At 57.4% G+C, this 12,681-nt stretch overlaps 27 non-coding genes across 27 annotated transcripts; all 27 read left to right on the top strand.

Moving 5' to 3' along the window:
* Positions 1-27: 27 nt before the first annotated feature.
* LOC135630011 (5S ribosomal RNA) lies at positions 28-146 on the top strand. The gene has a single exon (XR_010493570.1). It is a non-coding gene; the product is annotated as a 5S ribosomal RNA (ribosomal RNA).
* Positions 147-496: 350 nt separating this feature from the next.
* Positions 497-615, top strand: LOC135630342 (5S ribosomal RNA). Its single transcript, XR_010493869.1, has one exon. It is a non-coding gene; the product is annotated as a 5S ribosomal RNA (ribosomal RNA).
* Positions 616-965: 350 nt separating this feature from the next.
* LOC135630349 (5S ribosomal RNA) lies at positions 966-1,084 on the top strand. The gene has a single exon (XR_010493875.1). It is a non-coding gene; the product is annotated as a 5S ribosomal RNA (ribosomal RNA).
* A 350-nt stretch (positions 1,085-1,434) lies between these two features.
* LOC135630464 (5S ribosomal RNA) lies at positions 1,435-1,553 on the top strand. Its single transcript, XR_010493989.1, has one exon. It is a non-coding gene; the product is annotated as a 5S ribosomal RNA (ribosomal RNA).
* Positions 1,554-1,902: 349 nt separating this feature from the next.
* Positions 1,903-2,021, top strand: LOC135629838 (5S ribosomal RNA). Its single transcript, XR_010493402.1, has one exon. It is a non-coding gene; the product is annotated as a 5S ribosomal RNA (ribosomal RNA).
* Positions 2,022-2,371: 350 nt separating this feature from the next.
* On the top strand, positions 2,372-2,490 carry LOC135630564 (5S ribosomal RNA). The gene has a single exon (XR_010494086.1). It is a non-coding gene; the product is annotated as a 5S ribosomal RNA (ribosomal RNA).
* A 350-nt stretch (positions 2,491-2,840) lies between these two features.
* Positions 2,841-2,959, top strand: LOC135629928 (5S ribosomal RNA). The gene has a single exon (XR_010493489.1). It is a non-coding gene; the product is annotated as a 5S ribosomal RNA (ribosomal RNA).
* Positions 2,960-3,309: 350 nt separating this feature from the next.
* Positions 3,310-3,428, top strand: LOC135630158 (5S ribosomal RNA). Its single transcript, XR_010493685.1, has one exon. It is a non-coding gene; the product is annotated as a 5S ribosomal RNA (ribosomal RNA).
* Positions 3,429-3,777: 349 nt separating this feature from the next.
* On the top strand, positions 3,778-3,896 carry LOC135630183 (5S ribosomal RNA). Its single transcript, XR_010493712.1, has one exon. It is a non-coding gene; the product is annotated as a 5S ribosomal RNA (ribosomal RNA).
* Positions 3,897-4,245: 349 nt separating this feature from the next.
* Positions 4,246-4,364, top strand: LOC135630185 (5S ribosomal RNA). The gene has a single exon (XR_010493714.1). It is a non-coding gene; the product is annotated as a 5S ribosomal RNA (ribosomal RNA).
* A 350-nt stretch (positions 4,365-4,714) lies between these two features.
* Positions 4,715-4,833, top strand: LOC135630465 (5S ribosomal RNA). Its single transcript, XR_010493990.1, has one exon. It is a non-coding gene; the product is annotated as a 5S ribosomal RNA (ribosomal RNA).
* A 350-nt stretch (positions 4,834-5,183) lies between these two features.
* Positions 5,184-5,302, top strand: LOC135630186 (5S ribosomal RNA). The gene has a single exon (XR_010493715.1). It is a non-coding gene; the product is annotated as a 5S ribosomal RNA (ribosomal RNA).
* A 350-nt stretch (positions 5,303-5,652) lies between these two features.
* LOC135629839 (5S ribosomal RNA) lies at positions 5,653-5,771 on the top strand. Its single transcript, XR_010493403.1, has one exon. It is a non-coding gene; the product is annotated as a 5S ribosomal RNA (ribosomal RNA).
* A 350-nt stretch (positions 5,772-6,121) lies between these two features.
* On the top strand, positions 6,122-6,240 carry LOC135630152 (5S ribosomal RNA). The gene has a single exon (XR_010493679.1). It is a non-coding gene; the product is annotated as a 5S ribosomal RNA (ribosomal RNA).
* Positions 6,241-6,590: 350 nt separating this feature from the next.
* On the top strand, positions 6,591-6,709 carry LOC135630504 (5S ribosomal RNA). Its single transcript, XR_010494027.1, has one exon. It is a non-coding gene; the product is annotated as a 5S ribosomal RNA (ribosomal RNA).
* Positions 6,710-7,059: 350 nt separating this feature from the next.
* Positions 7,060-7,178, top strand: LOC135630492 (5S ribosomal RNA). Its single transcript, XR_010494015.1, has one exon. It is a non-coding gene; the product is annotated as a 5S ribosomal RNA (ribosomal RNA).
* Positions 7,179-7,528: 350 nt separating this feature from the next.
* On the top strand, positions 7,529-7,647 carry LOC135630012 (5S ribosomal RNA). Its single transcript, XR_010493571.1, has one exon. It is a non-coding gene; the product is annotated as a 5S ribosomal RNA (ribosomal RNA).
* A 350-nt stretch (positions 7,648-7,997) lies between these two features.
* LOC135630344 (5S ribosomal RNA) lies at positions 7,998-8,116 on the top strand. The gene has a single exon (XR_010493870.1). It is a non-coding gene; the product is annotated as a 5S ribosomal RNA (ribosomal RNA).
* A 350-nt stretch (positions 8,117-8,466) lies between these two features.
* LOC135630350 (5S ribosomal RNA) lies at positions 8,467-8,585 on the top strand. Its single transcript, XR_010493876.1, has one exon. It is a non-coding gene; the product is annotated as a 5S ribosomal RNA (ribosomal RNA).
* A 350-nt stretch (positions 8,586-8,935) lies between these two features.
* LOC135630164 (5S ribosomal RNA) lies at positions 8,936-9,054 on the top strand. The gene has a single exon (XR_010493691.1). It is a non-coding gene; the product is annotated as a 5S ribosomal RNA (ribosomal RNA).
* Positions 9,055-9,404: 350 nt separating this feature from the next.
* LOC135630165 (5S ribosomal RNA) lies at positions 9,405-9,523 on the top strand. Its single transcript, XR_010493692.1, has one exon. It is a non-coding gene; the product is annotated as a 5S ribosomal RNA (ribosomal RNA).
* A 350-nt stretch (positions 9,524-9,873) lies between these two features.
* LOC135630153 (5S ribosomal RNA) lies at positions 9,874-9,992 on the top strand. The gene has a single exon (XR_010493680.1). It is a non-coding gene; the product is annotated as a 5S ribosomal RNA (ribosomal RNA).
* Positions 9,993-10,341: 349 nt separating this feature from the next.
* Positions 10,342-10,460, top strand: LOC135630166 (5S ribosomal RNA). Its single transcript, XR_010493693.1, has one exon. It is a non-coding gene; the product is annotated as a 5S ribosomal RNA (ribosomal RNA).
* Positions 10,461-10,810: 350 nt separating this feature from the next.
* LOC135630583 (5S ribosomal RNA) lies at positions 10,811-10,929 on the top strand. Its single transcript, XR_010494105.1, has one exon. It is a non-coding gene; the product is annotated as a 5S ribosomal RNA (ribosomal RNA).
* A 350-nt stretch (positions 10,930-11,279) lies between these two features.
* On the top strand, positions 11,280-11,398 carry LOC135630133 (5S ribosomal RNA). Its single transcript, XR_010493660.1, has one exon. It is a non-coding gene; the product is annotated as a 5S ribosomal RNA (ribosomal RNA).
* Positions 11,399-11,748: 350 nt separating this feature from the next.
* LOC135630114 (5S ribosomal RNA) lies at positions 11,749-11,867 on the top strand. The gene has a single exon (XR_010493640.1). It is a non-coding gene; the product is annotated as a 5S ribosomal RNA (ribosomal RNA).
* A 350-nt stretch (positions 11,868-12,217) lies between these two features.
* LOC135630167 (5S ribosomal RNA) lies at positions 12,218-12,336 on the top strand. Its single transcript, XR_010493694.1, has one exon. It is a non-coding gene; the product is annotated as a 5S ribosomal RNA (ribosomal RNA).
* The last annotated feature ends 345 nt before the right edge of the window (positions 12,337-12,681 follow it).

Below are 12,681 nucleotides of genomic sequence, written 5' to 3' on the forward strand. Positions count from 1 at the left end.
ATAGGCGAGGGACGAAGCACCCGAAACCCGTGCGATCATACAAGCACTAAATAACCGGATCCCATCAGAACTCCGAAGTTAAGCGTGCTTGGGCGAGAGTAGTACTAGGATGGGTGACAACCCGGGAAGTCCTCGTGTTGCACTCCTTTTTGCGTCCCGAGATACGAAACACCTCCCGTAGACCTCCGAGACGATTGTTTTCGGGCACGGGATTTGCCATGACCGCTACGCAGTCAGTATCGTGGGGCTCGGAAAGAGTTTTCCGGATTGGGGTCGCAATAGCGATTCTGAGATCGTTCGAGAAAGTACCGATGGTTTCGGCGCGAGCTTGCCGTGACCGATACGCAGTCGTCGGGCTAGGGCTCGGAGAGAGCTTGCGATAGGGATTTCGGGATCGTTCGAGAAAGCGCCAACGGTTTCGTGACGGGCAAGGGGCTCCGGACGTTGACGTGCCGGCCGCGACGTGCACATAGGCGAGGGACGAAGCACCCGAAACCGATGCGATCATACCAGCACTAAAGCACTGGATCCCATCAGAACTCCGAAGTTAAGCGTGCTTGGGCGAGAGTAGTACTAGGATGGGTGACCCCCCGGGAAGTCCTCGTGTTGCACTCCTTTTTGCGTCCCGAGATACGAAACATCTCCCGTAGACCTCCGAGACGATTGTTTTCGGGCACGGAATTTGCCGTGACCGTTACGCAGTCAGTATCGTGGGGCTCGGAAAGAGCTTTCCGGATTGGGGTCGCTATAGCGATTCCGAGATCGTTCGAGAAAGTGCCGATGGTTTCAGCGCGAGCTTGCCGTGACGGATACGTAGTCGTCGGGCTAGGGCTCGGAGAGAGCTTGCGATAGGGATTTCGGGATCGTTCGAGAAAGCGCCAACGGTTTCGTGACGGGCAAGGGGCTCCGGACGTTGACGTGCCAGCCGCGACGTGCACATAGGCGAGGGACGAAGCACCCGAAACCGGTGCGATCAAACCAGCACTAAAGCACCGGATCCCATCAGAACTCCGAAGTTAAGCGTGCTTGGGCGAGAGTAGTACTAGGATGGGTGTCCCCCCGGGAAGTCCTCGTGTTGCACTCCTTTTTGCGTCCCAAGATACGAAACATCTCCCGTAGACTTCCGAGACGATTGTTTTCGGGCTCGGAATTTGCCGTGACCGCTACGCAGTCAGTATCGTGGGGCTCGGAAAGAGCTTTCCGGATTGGGGTCGCAATAGCGATTCCGAGATCGTTCGAGAAAGTGCCGATGGTTTCGGCTCGAGCTTACCGTGACCGATACGCAGTCGTCGGGCTAGGGCTCGGAGAGAGCTTGCGATAGGGATTTCGTGATCGTTCGAGAAATTGGCGACGGTTTCGTGACGGGCAAGGGGCTCCGGACGTTGACGTGCCAGCCGCGACGTGCACATAGGCGAGGGACGAAGCACCTGAAACCGGTGCGATCATACCAGCACTAAAGCACCGGATCCCATCAGAACTCCGAAGTTAAGCTTGCTTGGGCGAGAGTAGTACTAGGATGGGTGTCCCCCCGGGAAGTCCTCGTGTTGCACTCCTTTTTGCGTCCCGAGATACGAAACATCTCCCGTAGACCTCCGAGACGATTGTTTTCGGACACGGGATTTGCCGTGACCGCTACGCAGTCAGTATCGTGGGGCTCGGAAAGAGCTTTCCGGATTGGGGTCGCAATAGCGATTCCGAGATCGTTCGAGAAAGTGCCGATGGTTTCGGCGCGAGCTTGCCGTGACCGATACGGAGTCGTCGGGCTAGGGCTCAGAGAGAGCTTGCGATAGGGATTTCGGGATCGTTCGAGAAAGCGCCGACGGTTTCGTGACATCAAGAGGCTCCGGACGTTTATGTGCCGGCCGCGACGTGCACATAGGCGAGGGACGAAGCACCTGAAACCGGTGCGATCATACCAGCACTAAAGAACCGAATCCCATCTGAACTCCGAAGTTAAACGTGCTTGGGCGAGAGTAGTACTAGGATGGGTGACCCCCCGGGAAGTCCTCGTGTTGCACTCCTTTTTGCGTCCCAAGATACGAAACATCTCCCGTAGACTTCCGAGACGATTGTTTTCGGGCTCGGAATTTGCCGTGACCGCTACGCAGTCAGTATCGTGGGGCTCGGAAAGAGCTTTCCGGATTGGGGTCGCAATAGCGATTCCGAGATCGTTCGAGAAAGTGCCGATGGTTTCGGCTCGAGCTTACCGTGACCGATACGCAGTCGTCGGGCTAGGGCTCGGAGAGAGCTTGCGATAGGGATTTCGTGATCGTTCGAGAAATTGGCGACGGTTTCGTGACGGGCATGGGGCTCCGGACGTTGACGTGCCAGCCGCGACGTGCACATAGGCGAGGGACGAAGCACCCGAAACCGGTGCGATCATACCAGCACTAAAGCACCGGATCCCATCAGAACTCCGAAGTTAAGCGTGCTTGGGCGAGAGTAGTACTAGGATGGGTGACCCCCCGGGAAGTCCTCGTGTTGCACTCCTTTTTGCGTCCCGAGATACGAAACATCTCCCGTAGACCTCCGAGACGATTGTTTTCGGGCACGGGATTTGCCATGACCGCTACACAGTCAGTATCGTGGGGCTCGGAAAGAGCTTTCCAGATTGGGGTCGCAATAGCGATTCCGAGATCGTTCGAGAAAGTGCCGATGGTTTCGGCGCGAGCTTGCCGTGACCGATACGCAGTCGTCGGGCTAGGGCTCGGAGAGAGCTTGCGATAGGGATTTCGGGATCGTTCGAGAAAGCGCCGACGGTTTCGTGACGGGCAAGGGGCTCCGGACATTGACGTGCCGGCCGCGACGTGCACATAGGCGAGGGACGAAGCACCCGAAACCCGTGCGATCATACCAGCACTAAATAACCGGATCCCATCAGAACTCCGAAGTTAAGCGTGCTTGGGCGAGAGTAGTACTAGGATGGGTGACACCCCGGGAAGTCCTCGTGTTGCACTCCTTTTTGCGTCCCGAGATACGAAACACCTCCCGTAGACCTCCGAGACGATTGTTTTCGGGCACGGGATTTGCCATGACCGCTACGCAGTCAGTATCGTGGGGCTCGGAGAGAGCTTTCCAGATTGGGGTCGCAATAGCGATTCATAGATCGTTCGAGAAAGTGCCGATGGTTTCGGCGCGAGCTTGCCGTGACCGATACGCAGTCGTCGGGCTAGGGCTCGGAGAGAGCTTGCGATAGGGATTTCGTGATCGTTCGAGAAAGCGGCGACGGTTTCGTGACGGGCAAGGGGCTCCGGACGTTGATGTGCCGGCCGCGACGTGCACATAGGAGTGGGACGAAGCACCCGAAACCGGTGCAATCATACCAGCACTAAAGCACCGGATCCCATCAGAACTCCGAAGTTAAGCGTGCTTGGGCGAGAGTAGTACTAGGATGGGTGTCCCCCCGGGAAGTCCTCGTGTTGCACTCCTTTTTGCGTCCCGAGATACGAAACATCTCCCGTAGACCTCCGAGACGATTGTTTTCGGGCACGGGATTTGCCGTGACCGCTACGCAGTCAGTATCGTGGGGCTCGGAAAGCGCTTTCCGGATTGGGGTCGCAATAGCGATTCCGAGATCGTTCGAGAAAGTGCCGATGGTTTCGGCGCGAGCTTGCCATGACCGATACGGAGTCGTCGGGCTAGGGCTCAGAGAGAGCTTGCGATAGGGATTTCGGGATCGTTCGAGAAAGCGCCGACGGTTTCGTGACATCAAGAGGCTCCGGACGTTTATGTGCCGGCTGCGACGTGCACATAGGCGAGGGACGAAGCACCTGAAACCGGTGCGATCATACCAGCACTAAAGCACCGGATCCCATCAGAACTCCGAAGTTAAGCGTGCTTGGGCGAGAGTAGTACTAGGAAGGGTGACCCCCCGGGAAGTCCTCGTGTTGCACTCCTTTTTGCGTCCCGAGATACGAAACATCTCCCGTAGACCTCCGAGACGATTGTTTTCGGGCACGGAATTTGCCGTGACCGCTACGCAGTCAGTATCGTGGGGCTCGGAAAGAGCTTTCCGGATTGGGGTCGCAATAGCGATTCCGAAATCGTTCGAGAAAGTGCCGATGGTTTCGGCGCGAGCTTGCCATGACCGATACGGAGTCGTCGGGCTAGGGCTCAGAGAGAGCTTGCGATAGGGATTTCGGGATCGTTCGAGAAAGCGCCGACGGTTTCGTGACATCAAGAGGCTCCGGACGTTTATGTGCCGGCCGCGACGTGCACATAGGCGAGGGACGAAGCACCTGAAACCGGTGCGATCATACCAGCACTAAAGCACCGGATCCCATCAGAACTCCGAAGTTAAGCGTGCTTGGGCGAGAGTAGTACTAGGAAGGGTGACCCCCCGGGAAGTCCTCGTGTTGCACTCCTTTTTGCGTCCCGAGATACGAAACATCTCCCGTAGACTTCCGAGACGATTGTTTTCGGGCTCGGAATTTGCCGTGACCGCTACGCAGTCAGTATCGTGGGGCTCGGAAAGAGCTTTCCGGATTGGGGTCGCAATAGCGATTCCGAGATCGTTCGAGAAAGTGCCGATGGTTTCGGCTCGAGCTTACCGTGACCGATACGCAGTCGTCGGGCTAGGGCTCGGAGAGAGCTTGCGATAGGGATTTCGTGATCGTTCGAGAAATTGGCGACGGTTTCGTGACGGGCAAGGGGCTCCGGACGTTGACGTGCCAGCCGCGACGTGCACATAGGCGAGGGACGAAGCACCCGAAACCGGTGCGATCATACCAGCACTAAAGCACCGGATCCCATCAGAACTCCGAAGTTAAGCTTGCTTGGGCGAGAGTAGTACTAGGATGGGTGTCCCCCCGGGAAGTCCTCGTGTTGCACTCCTTTTTGCGTCCCGAGATACGAAACATCTCCCGTAGACCTCCGAGACGATTGTTTTCGGGCACGGGATTTGCCGTGACCGCTACGCAGTCAGTATCGTGGGGCTCGGAAAGAGCTTTCCGGATTGGGGTCGCAATAGCGATTCCGAGATCGTTCGAGAAAGTGCCGATGGTTTCGGCGCGAGCTTGCCGTGACCGATACGGAGTCGTCGGGCTAGGGCTCGGAGAGAGCTTGCGATAGGGATTTCGGGATCGTTCGAGAAAGCGCCAACGGTTTCGTGACGGGCAAGGGGCTCCGGACGTTTATGTGCCGGCCGCGACGTGCACATAGGCGAGGGACGAAGCACCCGAAACCGGTGCGATCATACCAGCACTAAAGCACCGGATCCCATCAGAACTCCGAAGTTAAGCGTGCTTGGGCGAGAGTAGTACTAGGAAGGGTGACCCCCCGGGAAGTCCTCGTGTTGCACTCCTTTTTGCGTCCCGAGATACGAAACATCTCCCGTAGACCTCCGAGACGATTGTTTTCGGGCACGGAATTTGCCGTGACCGCTACGCAGTCAGTATCGTGGGGCTCGGAAAGAGCTTTCCGGATTGGGGTCGCAATAGCGATTCCGAGATCGTTCGAGAAAGTGCCGATGGATTCAGCTCGAGCTTGCCGTGACCGATACGCAGTCGTCGGGCTAGGGCTCGGAGAGAGCTTGCGATAGGGATTTCGTGATCGTTCGAGAAAGAGGCGACGGTTTCGTGACGGGCAAGGGGCTCCGGACGTTGACGTGCCGGCCGCTACGTGCACATAGGCGAGGGACGAAGCACCCGAAACCGGTGCGATCATACCAGCACTAAAGAACCGAATCCCATCTGAACTCCGAAGTTAAACGTGCTTGGGCGAGAGTAGTACTAGGATGGGTGACCCCCCGGGAAGTCCTCGTGTTGCACTCCTTTTTGCGTCCCAAGATACGAAACATCTCCCGTAGACTTCCGAGACGATTGTTTTCGGGCTCGGAATTTGCCGTGACCGCTACGCAGTCAGTATCGTGGGGCTCGGAAAGAGCTTTCCGGATTGGGGTCGCAATAGCGATTCCGAGATCGTTCGAGAAAGTGCCGATGGTTTCGGCTCGAGCTTACCGTGACCGATACGCAGTCGTCGGGCTAGGGCTCGGAGAGAGCTTGCGATAGGGATTTCGTGATCGTTCGAGAAATTGGCGACGGTTTCGTGACGGGCAAGGGGCTCCGGACGTTGACGTGCCAGCCGCGACGTGCACATAGGCGAGGGACGAAGCACCCGAAACCGGTGCGATCATACCAGCACTAAAGCACCGGATCCCATCAGAACTCCGAAGTTAAGCGTGCTTGGGCGAGAGTAGTACTAGGATGGGTGTCCCCCCGGGAAGTCCTCGTGTTGCACTCCTTTTTGCATCCCGAGATACGAAACATCTCCCGTAGACCTCCGAGACGATTGTTTTCGGGCACGGAATTTGCCGTGACCGTTACGCAGTCAGTATCGTGGGGCTCGGAAAGAGCTTTCCGGATTGGGGTCGCAATAGCGATTCCGAGATCGTTCGAGAAAGTGCCGATGGTTTCGGCGCGAGCTTGCCGTGACAGATACGGAGTCGTCGGGCTAGGGCTCAGAGAGAGCTTGCGATAGGGATTTCGGGATCGTTCGAGAAAGCGCCGACGGTTTCGTGACGGGCAAGGGGCTCCGGACATTGACGTGGCGGCCCCGACGTGCACATAGGCGAGGGACGAAGCACCCGAAACCCGTGCGATCATACCAGCACTAAAGCACCGGATCCCATCAGAACTCCGAAGTTAAGCGTGCTTGGGCGAGAGTAGTACTAGGATGGGTGACACCCCGGGAAGTCCTCGTGTTGCACTCCTTTTTGCGTCCCGAGATACGAAACACCTCCCGTAGACCTCCGAGACGATTGTTTTCGGGCACGGGATTTGCCATGACCGCTACACAGTCAGTATCGTGGGGCTCGGAAAGAGCTTTCCAGATTGGGGTCGCAATAGCGATTCCGAGATCGTTCGAGAAAGTGCCGATGGTTTCGGCGCGAGCTTGCCGTGACCGATACGCAGTCGTCGGGCTAGGGCTCGGAGAGAGCTTGCGATAGGGATTTCGGGATCGTTCGAGAAAGCGCCGACGGTTTCGTGACGGGCAAGGGGCTTCGGACATTGACGTGCCGGCCGCGACGTGCACATAGGCGAGGGACGAAGCACCCGAAACCCGTGCGATCATACCAGCACTAAATAACCGGATCCCATCAGAACTCCGAAGTTAAGCGTGCTTGGGCGAGAGTAGTACTAGGATGGGTGACCACCCGGGAAGTCCTCGTGTTGCACTCCTTTTTGCGTCCCGAGATACGAAACACCTCCCGTAGACCTCCGAGACGATTGTTTTCGGGCACGGGATTTGCCATGACCGCTACGCAGTCAGTATCGTGGGGCTCGGAGAGAGCTTTCCAGATTGGGGTCGCAATAGCGATTCCGAGATCGTTCGAGAAAGTGCCTATGGTTTCGGAGCGAGCTTGCCGTGACCGATACGCAGTCGTCGGGCTAGGGCTCGGAGAGAGCTTGCGATAGGGATTTCGGGATCGTTCGAGAAAGCGCCGACGGTTTCGTGACGGGCAAGGGGCTCCGGACGTTGACGTGCCGGCCTCGACGTGCACATAGGCGAGGGACGAAGCACCCGAAACCCGTGCGATCATACAAGCACTAAATAACCGGATCCCATCAGAACTCCGAAGTTAAGCGTGCTTGGGCGAGAGTAGTACTAGGATGGGTGACAACCCGGGAAGTCCTCGTGTTGCACTCCTTTTTGCGTCCCGAGATACGAAACACCTCCCGTAGACCTCCGAGACGATTGTTTTCGGGCACGGGATTTGCCATGACCGCTACGCAGTCAGTATCGTGGGGCTCGGAAAGAGTTTTCCGGATTGGGGTCGCAATAGCGATTCTGAGATCGTTCGAGAAAGTACCGATGGTTTCGGCGCGAGCTTGCCGTGACCGATACGCAGTCGTCGGGCTAGGGCTCGGAGAGAGCTTGCGATAGGGATTTCGGGATCGTTCGAGAAAGCGCCAACGGTTTCGTGACGGGCAAGGGGCTCCGGACGTTGACGTGCCGGCCGCGACGTGCACATAGGCGAGGGACGAAGCACCCGAAACCGATGCGATCATACCAGCACTAAAGCACTGGATCCCATCAGAACTCCGAAGTTAAGCGTGCTTGGGCGAGAGTAGTACTAGGATGGGTGACCCCCCGGGAAGTCCTCGTGTTGCACTCCTTTTTGCGTCCCGAGATACGAAACATCTCCCGTAGACCTCCGAGACGATTGTTTTCGGGCACGGAATTTGCCGTGACCGTTACGCAGTCAGTATCGTGGGGCTCGGAAAGAGCTTTCCGGATTGGGGTCGCTATAGCGATTCCGAGATCGTTCGAGAAAGTGCCGATGGTTTCAGCGCGAGCTTGCCGTGACGGATACGTAGTCGTCGGGCTAGGGCTCGGAGAGAGCTTGCGATAGGGATTTCGGGATCGTTCGAGAAAGCGCCAACGGTTTCGTGACGGGCAAGGGGCTCCGGACGTTGACGTGCCAGCCGCGACGTGCACATAGGCGAGGGACGAAGCACCCGAAACCGGTGCGATCAAACCAGCACTAAAGCACCGGATCCCATCAGAACTCCGAAGTTAAGCGTGCTTGGGCGAGAGTAGTACTAGGATGGGTGTCCCCCCGGGAAGTCCTCGTGTTGCACTCCTTTTTGCGTCCCGAGATACGAAACATCTCCCGTAGACCTCCGAGACGATTGTTTTCGGGCACGGAATTTGTCGTGACCGCTACGCAGTCAGTATCGTGGGGCTCGGAAAGAGCTTTCCGGATTGGGGTCGCAATAGAGATTCCGAGATCGTTCGAGAAAGTACCGATGGTTTCGGCGCGAGCTTGCCGTGACCGATACGCAGTCGTCGGGCTAGGGCTCGGAGAGAGCTTGCGATAGGGATTTCGGGATCGTTCGAGAAAGCGCCAACGGTTTCGTGACGGGCAAGGGGCTCCGGACGTTGACGTGCCGGCCGCGACGTGCACATAGGCGAGGGACGAAGCACCCGAAACCGTTGCGATCATACCAGCACTAAAGCACCGGATCCCATCAGAACTCCGAAGTTAAGCGTGCTTGGGCGAGAGTAGTACTAGGATGGGTGACCCCCCGGGAAGTCCTCGTGTTGCACTCCTTTTTGCGTCCCGATATACGAAACATCTCCCGTAGACTTCCGAGACGATTGTTTTCGGGCACGGGATTTGCCATGACCGCTACGCAGTCAGTATCGTGGGGCTCGGAAAGAGCTTTCCGGATTGGGGTCGCAATAGCGATTCCGAGCTCGTTCGAGAAAGTACCGATGGTTTCGGCGCGAGATTGCCGTGACGGATACGCAGTCGTCGGGCTAGGGCTCGGAGAGAGCTTGCGATAGGGATTTCGGGATCGTTCGAGAAAGCGCCAACGGTTTCGTGACGGGCAAGGGGCTCCGGACGTTGACGTGCCGGCCGCGACGTGCACATAGGCGAGGGACGAAGCACCCGAAACCGTTGCGATCATACCAGCACTAAAGCACCGGATCCCATCAGAACTCCGAAGTTAAGCGTGCTTGGGCGAGAGTAGTACTAGGATGGGTGACCCCCCGGGAAGTCCTCGTGTTGCACTCCTTTTTGCGTCCCGAGATACGAAACATCTCCCGTAGACCTCCGAGACGATTGTTTTCGGGCACGAAATTTGCCGTGACCGCTACGCAGTCAGTATCGTGGGGCTCGGAAAGAGCTTTCCGGATTGGGGTCGCAATAGCGATTCCGAGATCGTTCGAGAAAGTGCCGATGGTTTCGGCGCGAGCTTGCCGTGACCGATACGCAGTCGTCGGGCTAGGGCTCGGAGAGAGCTTGCAATAGTGATTTCGGGATCATTCGAGAAAGCGCCGACGGTTTCGTGACGGGCAAGAGGCTCCGGACTTTGATGTGCCGGCCGCGACGTGCACATAGGCGAGGGACGAAGCACCCGAAACCGGTGCGATCATACCAGCACTAAAGCACCGGATCCCATCAGAACTCCGAAGTTAAGCGTGCTTGGGCGAGAGTAGTACTAGGATGGGTGTCCCCCCGGGAAGTCCTCGTGTTGCACTCCTTTTTGCGTCCCGAGATACGAAACATCTCCCGTAGACCTCCGAGACGATTGTTTTCGGGCACGGGATTTGCCGTGACCGCTACGCAGTCAGTATCGTGGGGCTCGGAAAGCGCTTTCCGGATTGGGGTCGCAATAGCGATTCCGAGATCGTTCGAGAAAGTGCCGATGGTTTCGGCGCGAGCTTGCCATGACCGATACGGAGTCGTCGGGCTAGGGCTCAGAGAGAGCTTGCGATAGGGATTTCGGGATCGTTCGAGAAAGCGCCGACGGTTTCGTGACATCAAGAGGCTCCGGACGTTTATGTGCCGGCCGCGACGTGCACATAGGCGAGGGACGAAGCACCTGAAACCGTTGCGATCATACCAGCACTAAAGCACCGGATCCCATCAGAACTCCGAAGTTAAGCGTGCTTGGGCGAGAGTAGTACTAGGATGGGTGACCCCCCGGGAAGTCCTCGTGTTGCACTCCTTTTTGCGTCCCGAGATACGAAACATCTCCCGTAGACCTCCGAGACGATTGTTTTCGGGCACGGGATTTGCCGTGACCGCTACGCAGTCAGTATCGTGGGGCTCGGAAAGAGCTTTCCGGATTGGGGTCGCAATAGCGATTCCGAGATCGTTCGAGAAAGTTCCGATGGTTTCGGCGCGAGCTTGCCGTGACCGATACGCAGTCGTCGGGCTAGGGCTCGGAGAGAGCTTGCGATAGGGATTTCGGGATCGTTCGAGAAAGAGCCAACGGTTTCGTGACGGGCAAGGGGCTACGGACGTTGACGTGCCGGCCGCGACGTGCACATAGGCGAGGGACGAAGCACCCGAAATCTGTGCAATCATACCAGCACTAAAGCACCGGATCCCATCAGAACTCCGAAGTTATGCGTGCTTGGGCGAGAGTAGTACTAGGATGGGTGACCCCCCGGGAAGTCCTCGGGTTGCACTCCTTTTTGCGTCCCGATATACGAAACATCTCCCGTAGACTTCCGAGACGATTGTTTTCGGGCACGGGATTTGCCATGACCGCTAAGCTGTCAGTATCGTCGGTCTCGGAAAGAGCTTTCTGGATTGGGGTCGCAATAGCGATTCCGAGATCGTTCGAGAAAGTACCGATGGTTTCGGCGCGAGCTTGCCGTGACCGATACGCAGTCGTCGGGCTAGGGCTCGGAGAGAGCTTGCGATAGGGATTTCGGGATCGTTCGAGAAAGCGCCAATGGTTTCGTGACGGGCAAGGGGCTCCGGACGTTGACGTGCCGGCCGCGACGTGCACATAGGCGAGGGACGAAGCACCCGAAACCATTGCGATCATACCAGCACTAAAGCACCGGATCCCATCAGAACTCCGAAGTTAAGCGTGCTTGGGCGAGAGTAGTACTAGGATGGGTGACCCCCCGGGAAGTCCTCGTGTTGCACTCCTTTTTGCATCCCGAGATACGAAACATCTCTCGTAGACCTCCGAGACGATTGTTTACGGGCACGGAATTTGCCGTGACCGCTACGCAGTCAGTATCGTGGGGCTCGGAAAGAGCTTTCCGTATTGGGGTCGCAATAGCGATTCCGAGTTCGTTCGAGAAAGTGCCGATGGTTTCAGCGCGAGCTTGCCGTGACAGATACGCAGTCGTCGGGCTAGGGCTCGGAGAGAGCTTGCGATAGGGATTTCGGGATCGTTCGAGAAAGCGCCAACGGTTTCGTGACGGGCAAGGGGCTCCGGACCTTGACGTGCTGGCCGCGACGTGCACATAGGCGAGGGACGAAGCACCCGAAACCGGTGCGATCATACCAGCACTAAAGCACCGGATCCCATCAGAACTCCGAAGTTAAGCGTGCTTGGGCGAGAGTAGTACTAGGATGGGTGACCCCTCGGGAAGTCCTCGTGTTGCACTCCTTTTTGCGTCCCGATATACGAAACATCTCCCGTAGACTTCCGAGACGATTGTTTTCGGGCACGGGATTTGCCATGACCGCTACGCAGTCAGTATCGTGGGGCTCGGAAAGAGCTTTCCGGATTGGGGTCGCAATAGCGATTCCGAGATCGTTCAAGAAAGTACCGATGGTTTCGGCGTGAGCTTGCCGTGACCGATACGCAGTCGTCGGGCTAGGGCTCGGAGAGAGCTTGCGATAGGGATTTCGGGATCGTTCGAGAAAGCGCCAACGGTTTCGTGACGGGCAAGGGGCTCCGGACGTTGACGTGCCGGCCGCGACGTGCACATAGGCGAGGGACGAAGCACCCGAAACCGTTGCGATCATACCAGCACTAAAGCACCGGATCCCATCAGAACTCCGAAGTTAAGCGTGCTTGGGCGAGAGTAGTACTAGGATGGGTGACCCCCCGGGAAGTCCTCGTGTTGCACTCCTTTTTGCGCCCCGAGATGCGAAACATCTCCCGTAGACTTCCGAGACGATTGTTTTCTGGCACGGGATTTGCCATGACCGCTAAGCAGTCAGTATCGTCGGTCTCGGAAAGAGCTTTCTGGATTGGGGTCGCAATAGCGATTCTGAGATCGTTCGAGAAAGTGCCGCTGGTTTCGGCGTGAGCTTGCCGTGACCGATACGCAGTCGTCGGGCTTGGGCTCGGAGAGAGCTTGCGATAGGGATTTCGGGATCGTTCGAGAAAGCGCCGACGGTTTCGTGACGGGCAAGGGGCTCCGGACGTTGATGTGCCGGCCGCGACGTGCACATAGGCGAGGGACGAAGCACCC

Source organism: Musa acuminata, chromosome BXJ3-1, assembly GCF_036884655.1.
Source record: "Musa acuminata AAA Group cultivar baxijiao chromosome BXJ3-1, Cavendish_Baxijiao_AAA, whole genome shotgun sequence".
Classification (NCBI taxonomy): domain Eukaryota; kingdom Viridiplantae; phylum Streptophyta; class Magnoliopsida; order Zingiberales; family Musaceae; genus Musa; species Musa acuminata.